This window comes from Cricetulus griseus, chromosome 2 (assembly GCF_003668045.3).
Source record: "Cricetulus griseus strain 17A/GY chromosome 2, alternate assembly CriGri-PICRH-1.0, whole genome shotgun sequence".
Classification (NCBI taxonomy): Eukaryota; Metazoa; Chordata; class Mammalia; order Rodentia; family Cricetidae; genus Cricetulus; species Cricetulus griseus.
Genome location: NC_048595.1, coordinates 418,994,262 through 419,010,093, shown reverse-complemented (window position 1 = coordinate 419,010,093; position 15,832 = coordinate 418,994,262).

The following is a 15,832-nucleotide window of genomic DNA, read 5'->3' as shown; positions in this document are numbered from 1 at the left end:
TCAACGATGTTCATAGCAGCACTATTTGTAATAGCCAGAAACTGGAAGCAGCCTAGATGCCCCTCAACTGAAGAATGGATAGAGAAAATGTGGTACATTTACACAATGGAGTACTACTCAACGGAAAAAAAAAACAATGGAAACTTGAAATTTGCAGGAAAATGGATGGAACTAGAAGAAACCATTCTAAGTGAGATAACCCAATCACAAAAAGACAAACATGATATGTACTAACTTGTATGTGGATTTTAGACATAAAGGAAAGGATTACCAGCCTACAATCCATACTGCCAGAGAAGCTCATAAACAAGGAGGACCCTAAGAGAGACAAACTTTGTCCCCTGGAGAAGGGGAAAGGGTCAAGATCCCCTGAGCAAATTGAGAGCACGGGAAGAGGGGGGAGGGAGCTAGGAAAATGAGAATGGAAGAAGAGGAAGGATGCAGAGGACATGAGAGAGCAGAAAGGTTGAGTCAGGGGAAGAATAGAATATAACAAGAATGGAGATACCATAATAGAGGGAGACATTTTAGGTTTACAGAGAAATCAAGCACTAGGGAAATGTCTGGAGTTCTACAAAGATGACACCAGCTAACAATTTAAGCAACAGAGGAGAGGCTACCTTAAATGCCCTTCCCTGATAATGAGATTGATGACTGACTTATATGCCACCCGAAAGCCCTCATCCAGCAGCTGGTGGAATTAGAAGCTGACACCCAGAACTTATCACTGAACTGAAATGGAATCCAGATCCAGAGAAGGACGAGTGAAGAGCAAAGAGGTCCAGACCAGGCTGGTGAAACCCACAGAAACAGCTGACCTGAACATCGGAGAACTCTTGCTCCGCAGACTGATAGCTGGGATACCAGCATGGGACTGATCCAGACCCCAAGAACATGGATTTCATTGAGGAAACCTCAGAAATCTACAGGACCTCCTGTAGTAGTTCAGTACTTATCTCTAGTGTAGGTGTGGACTTTGGGAGCCCATTCCACATAGAAGAATACTCCCTGAGCCAAGACACACGGGGGTGGGCGTAGGCCCTATCCCACAGGATATGATAGACTCTGATGACACCCTATGGAAGGCCTCATCATTCAGGGGGAGCAGAAAGGATATGTGTGATAGGTAGGTTTTTAATTGGGGGGATGGTAGAGGAGGATGGGAGGGAGAAGGGAACTGGGATTGACATGTAAAACAATCTTGTTTCTAATTCAAATTAAAAAATCTGAAAAAAATTATTCGGGAGAATATTTCAATAAATATTGCTGATGCTATAAAAAGATTACTATTTAGAATATGAAAATTTTGTAGCCTGGTCATAAACACCAGTTTTCACATATTTTTTGTGAATTATCTCTAATTTTAAAAAGAGAGCAGTACCTATTCCCTAGCTTTTAATCTGGCCTAACTGGGTGGTGAAAGGAAGAATTCGTTAAGAGTTTTTCGAGGGAAATCATGTATTCTCTTTGCTCTCTACAGAAAGTGGGCAAAGCATAGTCAGAAGTAAGGTTTAGTTCAACAGAGTCCCATACCCGGCTAAAGACAGAGCATTTGTAATTCCTCCTGACACTTTCATATTCTTGCTCACACTATAAGAAAATTAATGTGGATTCTCTCCACCCCCAAACATATTCCTGCTATAACTCTTCTTTTCTTGTATTTCATGTCCTGAAATTTCATATTCAGGTCTCTTTGATAGTCAGCAAATTAACAGTCCTGAACTGAATTAGTCTGATATAAGCCACAACAGATTCCAAGGTCAATTCCACTATCAGTCTGGAGACTTCCCAGAATTCCTCATGGGGTGATTGAGTCTGAGATAATCAGGAAGTCCCCCATAGTCTGAATGATAGAAGCTATAACTTGATGATGGGAAGTTCAAGCTTCTAGATCATATTTCAAGGCTGGCCCCACTCACGCACTGAGTATAGTCTTACTTGATTTTCACTTGATGATGTTTCCTTCTTGGTCAACTCCCATGATATCCGTCTTGGTGGTGTCACCCCCTCAAAAGGTAGGTTTTCTGTCAGAACGTTTACATCTGAGGTGCTCTGCTTAGACAATCAGATGAATATGTTTTGAACATTAGAATACCCATCAAGATACAGAAACTGAGAGTTTGAGACAAGCCTGGTCTACAAGAGCTAGTTCCAGGACAGCCTCCAAAGCCACAGAGAAACCCTGTCTCGAAACCTCCCACCCACCAACCACCCCCACCCCCCCAAAAAAGATAAAGAAACTGGGTATGTAAACATTGAGTTTGAAATAATGATCGGCAATCCATTAGGCCATAAAATTTCTCACTTCCACCTTGTTAAAGAGAAAGAAAAATAGGTTTTAAGTACAACCCAGGGAGTAGACTATATGTAGTTCCTGAGAAAATAGCTGTATTTCCTATGGCTTTCTTTGTATCGGTTCTTAAGTCAGAGACGTAAATCCAGCAAGGCTAGCCCCAACTAAGCAGACTCAAATACTGAGAATAGAAGGTGAATTGATAGTTGGAGTGGAAGGATGCAATTCGAGTCCTTAAAATAAGAGAAACAGATAATGTCTTGAGAATAGTGACTGTTGGGCATTTTAGCACTCAGGCGGCTAAGCAGGAAATGAGGGTGGGTTTAAGGCTACCTTGAGCTATAAGACAAACACATGTCTGAACTGAGGAGTAAACAAATAAGCACTCCAAATCATTACATATTCTAAGTCCTTAAAATGGACTTCTGAAATATCAAACAATGAAATAGCCACAGTAATTGTGGCTGTGACATTTAATCACCCATTTCTTTTTACATTTGTTTCAGTTGATGGGTATCTGTGTGTATTTGTAGAATACATGGTGAGGCTTTGATATCTGCTTGCATCATAGAAAGAGCCAATCAAACTTGTAACATACCCAGACCAGTGCAACTTATATGGTCATTATGAGGACAAATGGCTCTGATTTCTGGACTCATGTGGAGAATCAAGGGACAAAAAACCCCAAACAAAACAATTGACAACTATCTGCTGTTTTTCTGTGTTTGTCTCAAGAGCATGTATAGATAAGTATTCATGAATTATGGGAGGGGTGTCATGTCCATAGGCAATCAGAAGACTCCACAAGCAAGTCTGGGTTTTGGCCAGGGTGCACCCTGTACTTTACCCCGAGTGTGAAAACTTTGTTATGAAGTTTGTTTATGACTGTGGCTATCAGTCTCTACCACCTCAAATGCCACACAGTTTACAGCCATGTACCCAGATTAAAGGTGAGCTCAGACCAAAGGCCTTTGTGAGTGCTCTGGGTTGCAATAAGGAAAGATTTTGTGTGTTAAAGGAGAAAGGAAAGGGAGACATAATAAGAAACTTGGCTATTTCTGCCTTTATTGTTTTATTTAAAAATTTTTGAGGTAGGGTCTCATGTAGCCCAAAGTGTCTTCTACCTTTGTTGTGTGGCCAACGATGATCTTGAGAGTCTGTTTCCTGAGTGCCCGGATTATAGGTATGAGCTACTATGCCTGTTAAATTGTACTAGAGATCAACCAGTAGGATCCAGGGCAAGATACGGTTCACACTCTCATCCTCTACTTCCTCCAAACAGATCACACCCCTACTTTCCACCACCCTCCAACTATGAAATGAAATCAGAGGATTAATATAAGGATAATCAAAGGAGCCCTCTTGATCTAACCACCTCTGTAAATTTCAACGTGACACACTGAGAGGTGTGCTTCAGAAATCCCTTGGAGTTTTGTTCCTTAAAAAAAAAAAAAAAAAAAAAAAATCCAGGGGCTGGAGAGATGGCTCAGAGGTTAAGCGCACTGACTGCTCTTCCAGAGGTCCTGAGTTTGATTCCCAGCAACCACATGGTGGCTCACAGCCATCTATTGTAGGATCTGGCATAAAGTTGCACATGCAGATAGAGCACTCATACATAAAGTAAATAATCCAAATCAAGTTGGCAAAGAGAACCTGCTTAGATAGGTGGCTGCCAGTGATTTTCTCCTAATCTGTAGGTTGCTTTTTCATTCTGTTATTCCCTTTGCTGCAAACAAACCCTACAAAGGTCTACAGGCAAGTAAGGATCGCTGAGAGTGAGAGAAATAGTCTTTCCCAGGGAAGATCTCACTGGCTATCCAATACCAAATAGTCAGCCCTGAAAATATATGTATGATTAACATTATATAGACTGAGAAGGTTGTATTTATGAATGTGTATGTATTCATATGTATTATGTGCATGTATATATATATATATATATATATAATACATATATGTATATTCATGTAATGACAATGAAAAAAGGATGGAGTTGAAAAGGAGCAAGGAAGGTTATATGAGAGGGCTTGGGGAAGAAAAGGAGGAAGAAATGTTAAAACTATATTATAATTTCAATTTGTTTTTGTTTTTGTTTTTCTGAGACAGGGTTTCTCTGTGGCTTTGGAGGCTGTCCTGGAGCTACCTCTTGTAGACCAGGCTGGTCTCAAACTCACAGAGAGCCACCTGGTTCTGCCTCCTGAGTGCTGGGATTAAAGGCATATGCCACAACCACTGGGCTCAATTTTTTTAATTAATAAAATTATACATATTAACCTTATCAAAAAAGTAAAAAAAAAAGGTTTCTTAATTATGCTTAATTCTATTTGTGTATTTTGGTTTCTATGCTCTGCATTTTGAGGACATGTCTAAAAGATGGTTCCCTCTCCTAATGATTTCAAGGGTTTGCTCTGTGATTTCTTCCTTTGGTGTCATTTTTTCAGGATAACCGAGTGCTGCTTTGGTTACTATGACTTGGAGCATGTCTTGAAATTCAAAACTACAATGAGATAACATTTCACCTTAGAATGGCTGTTACAACAGGAACGCAACAAACAAACAAAAAACCACTGATGGGTATGCAGAAAAAAAAAAAAGAACTCTCATACACTGCTAATGATAGTGTAAATCAGTAAAAACACTAATGAAAACAACACTCAGGTTCCTAAAAATGGAAACCCCCCAGTTTCTCTTTTTGTTTTTGTTTGTTTGTTTGTTTTGTTTTTTGAGACAGGGTTTCTCTGTATAGCTTTGGAGCCTATCCTGGCACTCGCTCTGGAGACAGGCTGGCCTCGAACTCACAGAGATCCTCCTGCCTCTGCCTCCCGAGTGCTGGCATTAAAGGCATGAGCCACCACCACATGGCTTAAATAGAGATTCTTTTTTTGGGGGGGGGTTCCAGACAGGGTTTCTCTGTGGCTTTGGAGGCTGTCCTGGAACTAGCTCTTGTAGACCAGGCTGGTCTCAAGAACTCACAGAGATCCGCCTGCCTCTGCCTCCTGAGTGCTAGGATTACAGGCATGTGCCACCACCGCCCAGCTTAAATAGAATTTTTATATGATCTACCCATAACCTCTTTCATCTATACAAAGGAAATAAAGTTAGTGCATTGGGGTGATACATGCAGCCCTGGTAGTAACAATGATGAATTCAACCTAGGTGTCCATCAGGCAATGAATGAATAAGCTGTTGATCCCCACCCCCTCTCCCCCACACACAGAGTGAAGGCTGTTCAGCCATACACAGATAAGGAGTAAGTAAGTTCTGGCATGTCAATAGAATGATGAGTATAGTTTACAGAAACATATTTCACTAAAGGGGATTGAACCTAAGCCCTTGAACATGCTAGGCAAATATTCCACCATGGGAGGTTATTACATACACCCCAGGCTTAACAAAACAGTCCTACATTTGAGACAAGTTCTTACTATGTTGCTCAGTCCAGTTTTTGAGCTCTGGAATCTCCTGCCTCACCGTGTGCCACCAGGCTGGTTTTATTTTATTAATATCTGGAAGAGAGTAGCTCAAAGATCCTAAATGAAACATGAAAATACAAATCATGTTAATTTGATTGGTGCATGCGATACGCATGGGTTGAAATATCACTCCAAACTCCATATGTCTAATGTTAGCCAACCTCTTCTTTATAGTGACAATTAGCTTTCCTCCTCATTTCTACCATTTCCCAATGATGCCATCAAATTATAAATTCACTACTGGACTGATCTACAAGGGAGGTTAAAGCTCTCTTGTTTCAATAACTTGATCCATCGGAGAACAATTAAGATTAAAACTATAACATTCTGGGCTGGCCAGTGGTGGCTGCTCACGCCTGTAACCCAGCACTCGGGAGGCAGAGGCAAGCAGATCTCTGTGAGTTTGAGACCAGCCTGGTCTACAAGAGCTAGTTCCAAGACAGCCTCCAAAGCCACATAGAAACCCTGTCTTAAAACCCTCCCCTCCCCCCAAAAAGAAAAAAATAACTACAACATTCTGTGCCTGGCTCCCAAAGGTACATATGGATCTAACAATACAAGTTCATTTAGTCCATTTTAAAGAAAACCCTCAATTCTCAACAGCCCCAACAAATGCCTCAAGTTCAAAGTCTCATCTGAGCATCAAGGCAGTTAATGAAATATTACCTTATATGATTTGGGTAATTATCATGGTTAAATCTATATCCCGGCAGTGTACATTTCTATTGCTAGTAATTACTTCAGTCGTGTAGATAGAATGGCTGAGGGATGACAGTTAAAATAGATCCTGCTATGTGTTACGGTATCAGTTTTCAGATTAGACCCTAGATGACAGCTGGCAACTATTGCGTGACTACAAGAGACTATCCGTAGTCCGTATGGTCAAGATATCTTTATTGAGATAAATACCAGCCAAACACAAGCCAGAGCGTACCCAGGCCAGCTTAACAGTGAGGCCAGGGAGAAGGGGCTTCCATGTGCTCTGCAGCCCCTTAGGAGCCCATGCCGAGTCATCCTGACCTCACCTTGACCACACCTTGACAGGTGTGGTCAGGCATACCTGTAGCCAGCCTCTAACAGGCATGACTTACTGTCCTCTACAGGAAACCTTAATTTTCCATCGTTTCACAATAAAGGCATGCACCACCACCACCCAGCTTCGAACCCCATTCTGCCGTTCTTAAAGTCCAGATTTTTTTAAAGCTTTGAATTCTATTTTCTCACACTTCATGCATAAACAACTCTGAGAAGGTCTTTGCTATCTTAGCCTTCAAAATGTGTTCAGAACCTATAATCAGGTTTTAAGACAGAATCTTCAAGGTTATTGGACTCTGCTAGTCCTGATCAAGAAGGTAAGCATTAGAAAACTCCTTAATTCTTAGAATTAAGAATTAGTTTTTAGGCTGGGCATTGGTAATGCATACCTTTAATCCCAGCACTTGGGAGGCAGAGGCAGGAGGATCTCTGTGAGTTCGAGACCAGCCTGGTCTACAAGAGCTAGTTCCAGGACAGCCTCCAAAGCCACAGAGAAACCCTGTCTTAAAAAACAAAAAAAAAAACAAAAAGGATTAGTTTTTAGTATTCTTGTGTGGCTATTCCTAGAGAGAATGTCCCATTTATTCCAAATAGAAAGGGCAGGAGCAGAAGGAAGAATTCTGTCCAACTCTCTTTTTTTTATTTTATGTGCATTGGTGTTTTGTATGCATGTATGTCTGTGTGAGGGTGTCAGATCTTGGAGTTACAGACAGTTGTTAGGTGCCATGTGTGTGTGCTGGGAATTGAACCCAGGTCCTCTGGAACAACAGCCAGTGCCCTTAATCGCTGAGCCACCTCTCCAGCCCCCAAGTCTATCTTGGTAAACCAATAAAGTAGTTTTGGGGCCACTTAAATAAACGTGGATATATACAAGAGCATGGGTGACTTGGGTAGCTACATCACTGCACTCTAACTGTGTGACCTCTCTTGATATGTTGGTTTCCCCGGGAAACGTTAGGTAGCCACACTGCTGAAGTCTTCTGACTCCTCGCTCTAGTTCCCTGGCTACTCTAATCCTGTTTTCTCCCACCTAGATATGTGTCCTTGGCTATTTCCTAAAAGTTTTGGTAGTTTGTGCTCTCTCTTTCAAATGTCTCTGGGAATTTGTAATGTCCTCTCTGATTTCTTCAATGGCATACTATCTTTCTGTGTTTTTGTGATTTTGGAAACAGGATCTCTGCTAAGCCCAAACTCACCATGTTGTTTAGGATTCCCTTGTATTTTTGTCTCTTCCCTGACTCCCCGATCCTTCTGTTTCCACTTTCCTAGTACACGGATTGTAGCTGTGTGCAACCACAGTCACATTATTTTTGGAAGAAAATTCGGAATTGATTAAATTCACTAAAATTGCCTTGGAGTCGGAAACATAGAAAGAAAAACAAGAAAATGTCAAGAGATCTGAGCAAAGAACCGATCTTAGAACTCATCAGAGTTCTTTGTTGCTGACTTAAGATGCAACACAAACACACAAAATTTGAGCCAAGGCACCTACAGTTGGAATGGGGAAATAGCGTTTTCATTTTGATAACAGCTCAAAACACCTAAGAATAAATTTAACAGATTACAGAACTTCCACCAAGAAAATGATACGATATTAAAGACATAAAATAAGATCTGAACAAGTAGAAGAAAATGTACTCTTTTGTCATAGGAAAGTTGACATACTAACATAAATTCATGTAAAGTAATTTATACATTCATACATTTTATGTTCTAGCAGTCTTATCTTTAATCGGATACAATTTTTATCAAATGTATGTGAAACATTAATGATTGACAGAGAGTTCACAAAAATACAAGCAAATCTTGTTTCCCTAGACTTGAGAGTTTATTACAAAGCTAATACGATGTGTTGGTGGTGAACATTATTAGTTCGGGGGACTTGTCTGAATTGAAACCAGTTGGGTTAAGTTGCCTTTTGGATCTGTCTGTTGTACCTACAGCACGCATGACTTTAAGAGATTAAAGGACCCAAAGCCTCCCCACAAGTCAGAATGGCGGAGAACACAAGTTCCCTAAAAACAGCACCATGGGAGGAAGCACGGGCAAGCCACTAGGTGGCGCTAGAAATCTCACATTATAGGCTAGCATCAACGCTGAGGCTTCCTCCAGTAGGAAACAAGTAACCCTGCTCATCGAACTTAAGACTGGCTAGCTGCAGGTGAATGTGGCATACCTGGAAAATTCACACTCACTCAGCTTCTTACAGGGTATGGTCTGAAGACGTCTAAAGTTTCCAGATATTTCTGGGCAAATCAGAGTTTGTGTGAGAAAAGTGAGTGACTTGTAAACGTTACACCTTTGCTACATACAGATTAACATCATAGTTATGCAGTCCATCCTGCGGAGGTCAGCACCGTTATTGGCAATTAGTGTACCTGGGAAATGAATATAAATCAAGGGGAATTGACAGCTAAGACCTGCCCCCCCCCCCCCCCCCCGCCGAGACACTTGTTGCACATAGAGTGAGCTCAAGTTCAACATGTATCCATCACATTTAAATGAAGCATGGTATAGGTATATTATAGAGATAGCAACAATGATGCCTTGAATCAGAGAGCACATCAGACTACCCCAGTTTGATGGGCAGGAGCCATGGAACAAGTCCATCACATTTGGAGAAGTGTTCAGGTTCTGGGCAATGTTACAGGGGATCTCCAGCTTGAGGTGCAGTTATATGAAGGCTTCCTTGATGCTCTTTGATTAGGCAGTGCTATTACTTCTGCCCCTTGTGGTATAGGTTCTGGGAATGGCAAGAGGAATGAGGTAGGTCCTCTCCTCAGAGTCTAGCGGAGGAGTCTGGTCCACAGCTGAGGTCAAATGCAGTTAACGTGAGGATTGTGGGGACACGGGAGAGGAAATATGTGTGTTCACTCTGGCTAGGCAAGAACTCTGAAGGGCGATTTTCTATTTCACTATAAGATAACATTTGGGGGAGTTATAAGACATGCATGAGAAGCCAACAATAGAACAGAAGGACATTGCTGGCACCATGGCAACACAAGGCGGAGTGTGGTGTATGGTGGGCAATGTGGTAGTCAGCATTAGGGGTGAGTGGAGGCAAAGAGCTGAGAAGACACTAGACTCGTAGGTTAGTGCAGAGAACCAAGAACGTTCAGATAATGGGACCCATGGAAGGCTTCTCTCAATCCTGCTACACCTGGGCCCATGTCTCCTTAAAGACAACGAACTGACGAAGAGGAGGAAGGGCAAAAGCTGGAGGTCCAGGGAGCTGGGAAGCATTTGCAGAAAATTGGGCCACCTCTAGTGGCACTTATTCCATTAAAAGGGGCAGCTGGCTCTAACTCCTGCCTCACATTCTCAGGAAATGAGGTGTAAGGCAGCCACTCTTCTCACCTGTGTGAGACGCTTAAACGGTCTTTCTGTATATTTCCAATTTGTCATGAAAGAAAAAGTCATAAAATAATTCCCAGGTCACATTCCCTCCGCCATTTGTATTGATTTTTTTTATTTCCGCCTTTCCTATCTCAACACACTCATCTTCAGATTCCCTATATCCCAACTGAGGAAATGGCAAGGAAGTGTAACATGCATGGATGAGGACACACACACACACACTGCACACACACACACACACTGTACACACACTGCACACACACACTGCACACGCACACACACTGCACACACACACACACACACACACTGCACACACACACTGCACACACACACACACTGCACACACACACATACACACACTGCACACACACACACTGCACACACACACACTGCACACACACACTGCACACACACACTGCACACACACACACTGCACACACACACACTGCACACACACACACTGCACACACACACTGCACACACACACACTGCACACACACACACACACACTGCACACACACACTGCACACACACACACTGCACACACACACACTGCACACACACACTGCACACACACACACACACACAACACAGAGAGAGAGAGAGAGAGAGAGAGAGAGAGAGAGAATGAGGAAGAAGGGGCCATGAAATCAAAGATAGGAGAAATAATGGCAGTGTAGCAAGGGGACCCAAGAAGAGGACACTAGACCAGAATGCCAAGTGTGTAGACCAGGAAAGCAGGTTGGGATGGAATCAGCTGAAGAAAGGAACTTGGTGGTTGTGAGGCACTGCCCAAAAGCCTCAACTTGTCTTTGTGGATACTAAACTGACTGATCAAGCAAGTGGAAAGAAAGCTGCACTCCTTTTAGCTCCAAGTCTACCGCTTAGAATATTTTAAAAGTCCTTTTGCAGTTTTGACAGGAAATTCAGTTTGGCACCTTTGGACTCAGTTTTCAAAACTAAACATGAATGAGAATCACAAATGCATTGTTGAACCAAAAGATACATATGCAAAATGGTATGTTGTCTTTGAGTCTGTGTTATAGAATCCAAAACAAATGAAAGAAGCTACACTATTCGGGTTACCACTGTGGTCAGCCTGGAATAGGATAGAGACCTGCAAGGGCATAGATATAAATATGATTCTGGGATTCTAGAACTTTCTATTTCTTGGTGTGACTTTGTTGTTGTTGTTTTTCCAGACAGGGTTTCTCTGTGTAGCCTTAGCTGTTCTGGAATTATCTCTGTAGACCAGGCTGGCCTTGAACTCATGGAGATCTGCCTGCCTCTGCCTCTGCCTCCGGAGTACTGGGATTAAAGGCGTGCACCACCCCCTGGTATGGTCATTTTTGAAGGTCCATTGAGCACTATGAACTCTTAAATTTGTGTGCTTTTCTGTATACATGTTACAATTTTTAAAAGGAATTTTAAATTTAAGTAGCATGGGTTGATTTAAAGCATCGCAGGCACGCCTTGAACTTGCATTTTCTCCCCTCACTGCAGCCAATTAAGGAGACAGCCAAACCCTCACGTGTCTTCATTTACTAGCACTAGTCTTTATTAAAGAACATTATCAGGCAAACTAGGAAACAGAGAGCCCTTGCCTTGTGCAGTGCACAGCATAGGACGGGGAAGGAGGCAGGTGTCAATCAAACAACCGTACAAATCAATGTAAGAGGTGGCAACAAGCGTTGAGAGAGTACAAAGAGACAGACCCACAGGAGAGCAAGCGAGCAGCCAGGCAGATTTTCGATGTTAAGCTGAGCTACTCCGCTAGAGGGCGACGAAAGACAGGTATTTGCGATGATTCCTTCTAGTAGGCTTGGGTTCTCCTTAGCCATTCTTGGATGAGCAAAAGCTACTGACTAAAAATTCAAGGGCTGTTTTAACAACGAAAATGCTGACTTAGCCAACAATACAATAACGAGTCATACAAGATGCTTGACTTTACAACTTAAAAAAGGTAAGTTAACAAGCTGTGATTAAAGGAAATTATCCGCCGCCCCCATCCTGTCCCCCGCTGGACACAGCCTTACGGATCACAGGTTAGCCTTGAACACATTATTTAGACAAGAATGATCTGGAACTTCTGATCATTCTGCCTCATCTCCCAAGTGCTAGGATTACTGGCATGTGTCACCACTCCTGGTTTAGATACTGCTGGGGACTGAACTCAAGGCTTTGTGTAGCCTAGGCAAGCACTCTACCGCAGAGCTACACCCTCAGTCAAGGAAAGACCTTTTCTTTCTTGACTCTCAAATAGTGACAGAGAAAACAGACACTAGGATTTCTTCTTACCTACTAGTAACCCCCCACTCCCCTACCCTTACAGAGAGAGAGAGAGAGAGAGAGAGAGAGAGAGAGAGAGAGAGAGATCAATCCTCGAATCTACTGAGGCCAACACTCCCCATAAAAATCATTCCACTGTGGATATGGTAGAACTGTATCTGTTTCTCATTCAAGCAGATAATGAACAAATGTAATTTATATGTTGTCTACAGACAGACAGCATCAAATCTATGTTGATCTAATGCAATCTATTACATCATGAGGAATGAAATAAAAGTTAAGAGCAAAGTATTTTTCTAGTGTATTTATAGCCTGTTTATTATCTACTATAATCTAAATAGATCTAGAAGCATTTAAAACAGGGGCTTGCCTCTTTTAAAATTAATTAGGAGGACTGAATAGATGATGCGCTGGTTAAGAGTGGCTGGTACTCTTCCAGGGGACCTGAGTTTGGTTCCTGACACCCTTGTCTAGTGATTCACAACCACCTATAACTCCAGCTCCAGGGCATCTGATGCTTTCTCTGGCTTCCAGAGACACATGCACATAGGCATAAAAATAATTAATAAAAATAAATTGTTAAAAAACCGAATTAGTGCAATTAAAAGTCGTAGTAAAAAAGAGAAAGGAAGGAAGAAGAAAGAAAGAAAGAAAGAAAGAGAGAGAGAAAGAGAGAGAGAAAGAAAGAGATAGAGAAAGAGAGAGAGAGAAAGAAAGAAAGAAAGAAAGAAAGAAAGAAAGAAAGAAAGAAAGAAAGAAAGACTTCGTGGTGATGAGGATGGATAGAGGACTCTATGGAATTACTATCCATCACCTGCACTCGTCTTCTCTAATTTCTTTCTTCCTCACTATACTTCAGGATCCTGTTTCCTTGGTGTGTGATAGTGAGTGAGTGATCAGAGTGTGTGTGGGTGTGTGCATTCGCAAATGTGCAGACCAAGGGTCTCATGTATGTTGGGCAATTGTTCTACCATTGAACTACATCCCCAGCCCTTTTTGAAATACTTGTTTATGAAATCACCAAACATTTCCCATCTGCTCTTTACCTTACCTGAAACACTCTGGTCATCATTCAGGTACCAAGTATTTTGTCACTACTTAGGGAAGGGCACTTAAGTCACTCACTCCTAGGATCCCTCAGTAGCTGAGTGGACATTGTGCTCTAGTATTAAACTTCGATGGTCTCGCCTCACCAGCAGCCGGTTATGGCTGTGTGTTTTGATGCAAGTGGAGATATCCACTGGAACTCCCTAGAGGTGTCTTACAGGGACAAGGCCAACATTCCTTCTGTTTTATTTTCTCCCACATCAGAATGCAACTGAAACTCCTGGAGGACCTGGGACCCTGACAGGGCAGCAAGAGTGGGAAGAAGGAAGCAGCTAGGAAGCATCATAATGACCCAGTTGTGGTGACAGACAGAGTGGACAGAACCATCCTTAGATGTCTTTGATGGGACAGAGAAATAGACTTGTAACTCAGTTGAGTCACCATTAGCTGCTGGTTTTCGGTTACATGCCACCAAGCTTCAACACTGATGAAATGTACTACCCCCACCCCCAGACACACCACCCTGTTTTCTTCAACACCATTTTCTGTAACTTGACCACTTGTGCTGACACCAGCTGGGCTGTGGTTCAATGTATCTGTAAGTGTGGCATCTCCATGCTGGAATGTTTTCCTACAATTTTTCTGGAAATCGATATTTTTCTGAACCTTTGGGGAGGGGCCTAAAAATCAGTTAAACCCCAAGGGAAAGCATTATAATTCTTCCTACAAGCAATGAAGTTTAACAGTTTTCATGGAGGTTACTAATTTAGAATTCCATCAGTAGCAACATGTAATTGTGGGAAACAGCAATAGTAGGGAACCTTGGGCTGTTCTGGGCAGACACACCATATCACCCTACTGCAGCAAAAGTGCACTTGAAGCATCAAAAACAAGCAACAGACAAAGCAAAGGCTGTGCAGATATCAACTCCTAGAGAGAAGAAAGCAATGAATAAAGCTCAGTAGACACAGCGGGCACCATCAATGTAGTCTGCAATATATTTTCTGGCAATTTGTAGAGGAAGAAAAATGGTAGAAATGATTACATTTTCTCCGATGAGAAACCATCTTTTACAATAAAAACGGGCAGGAAAAAAGAAGCCACTAGTCATTTTCAATTGCAAAATACTTAAGAGAGGTACTCTGAGGTGAATGGAAAAAAATATCACAGTAATTATTTTATAAATTTTGGAGCTATATTACCAGTGGAGAGAGTGATATGAAATTCCAAAAAACGCTAGAGGGCTTAAAATAGATTTGATTAGTGCTTGAAGTGTAGGTGCTCACGGTGTAAACATTGTAATTTGCTTTGAGAAGGATGGGTTTTAAAGGAAGGGGACTATAAAAACAAAAGTCAGAGAGAAAAGAAATTGTCTTCATCCCCATAAAGAGCAGGTGAGGGTGCAGCGGGCAATGGTCCCACACACTAAGCTTTAGGATGCTTCTTTACAGTGGTGCTCCTTTATGGTGCCCCATTGCAGCCTCTTAATAACTCAGAGAGCATCTGCAGGCAGTGAGAAGGCCAGCAACATTTATCACGAAGCAAAAATCAGGACAAGCAGATGGCAGACTTACCTGAAGTACTTTTTTTTTTTTTTTTTTTTTTTTTGGTTTTCAAGATAGGGTTTTGGTTTTGGAGGCTGTCCTAGAACTCTCTTTGAAGACCAGGCTAGCCTCTAACTCACAGAGATCCGCCTGCCTCTGCCTCTGCCTCTGCCTCCCAAGTGCTGGCATTAAAGGCCTGAGCCACCACCCAATAAATTGTTTTGGGCCGGCTTTCTCTTTCAGTTAAATGAAAAGGATGGGAATACTGTCCCTTGCCATGTCCATCTTGTTTTGGAGATCTCAAAAAAAATTTCTTCTTTTCTTTCAAATTAAGTTTATTTTTTAGCCAGGTGGTGGCGCACGCCTGTAATACCAGCACTCAGGAGGTGGAGCTAGTTCCAGGACAGCCTCCAAAGCCACACAGAGAAATCCTGTCTCGAAAAACCAAAAAAAAAAAAAAAAAAAAAAAAAAAAAAAAAAGCGCTTATTTTTAGCTGGTACATTTAAAACAAAACCACGCCATTGTGGGCCAGAAAGATGGGTTGGTGGATAAAGGCACCTGCTGCCAACCCTGGACACCTAAATTCAATCCCACAGAGGAAAGACGGAAACTGATCCCAGCAAGTTGTCCTCTGACCTACTCACATAGGCTATGGCATGCACATACCTACGCATGCCCCCGTAAATGAAAAAAATAGAATTTTAAATGCAGTAACTAAAAAAATGTAACAATGTACCTATCAATGGATTGATTTGATGTTTCTGTGTGCATATATCATGAAATGCTTAAACCG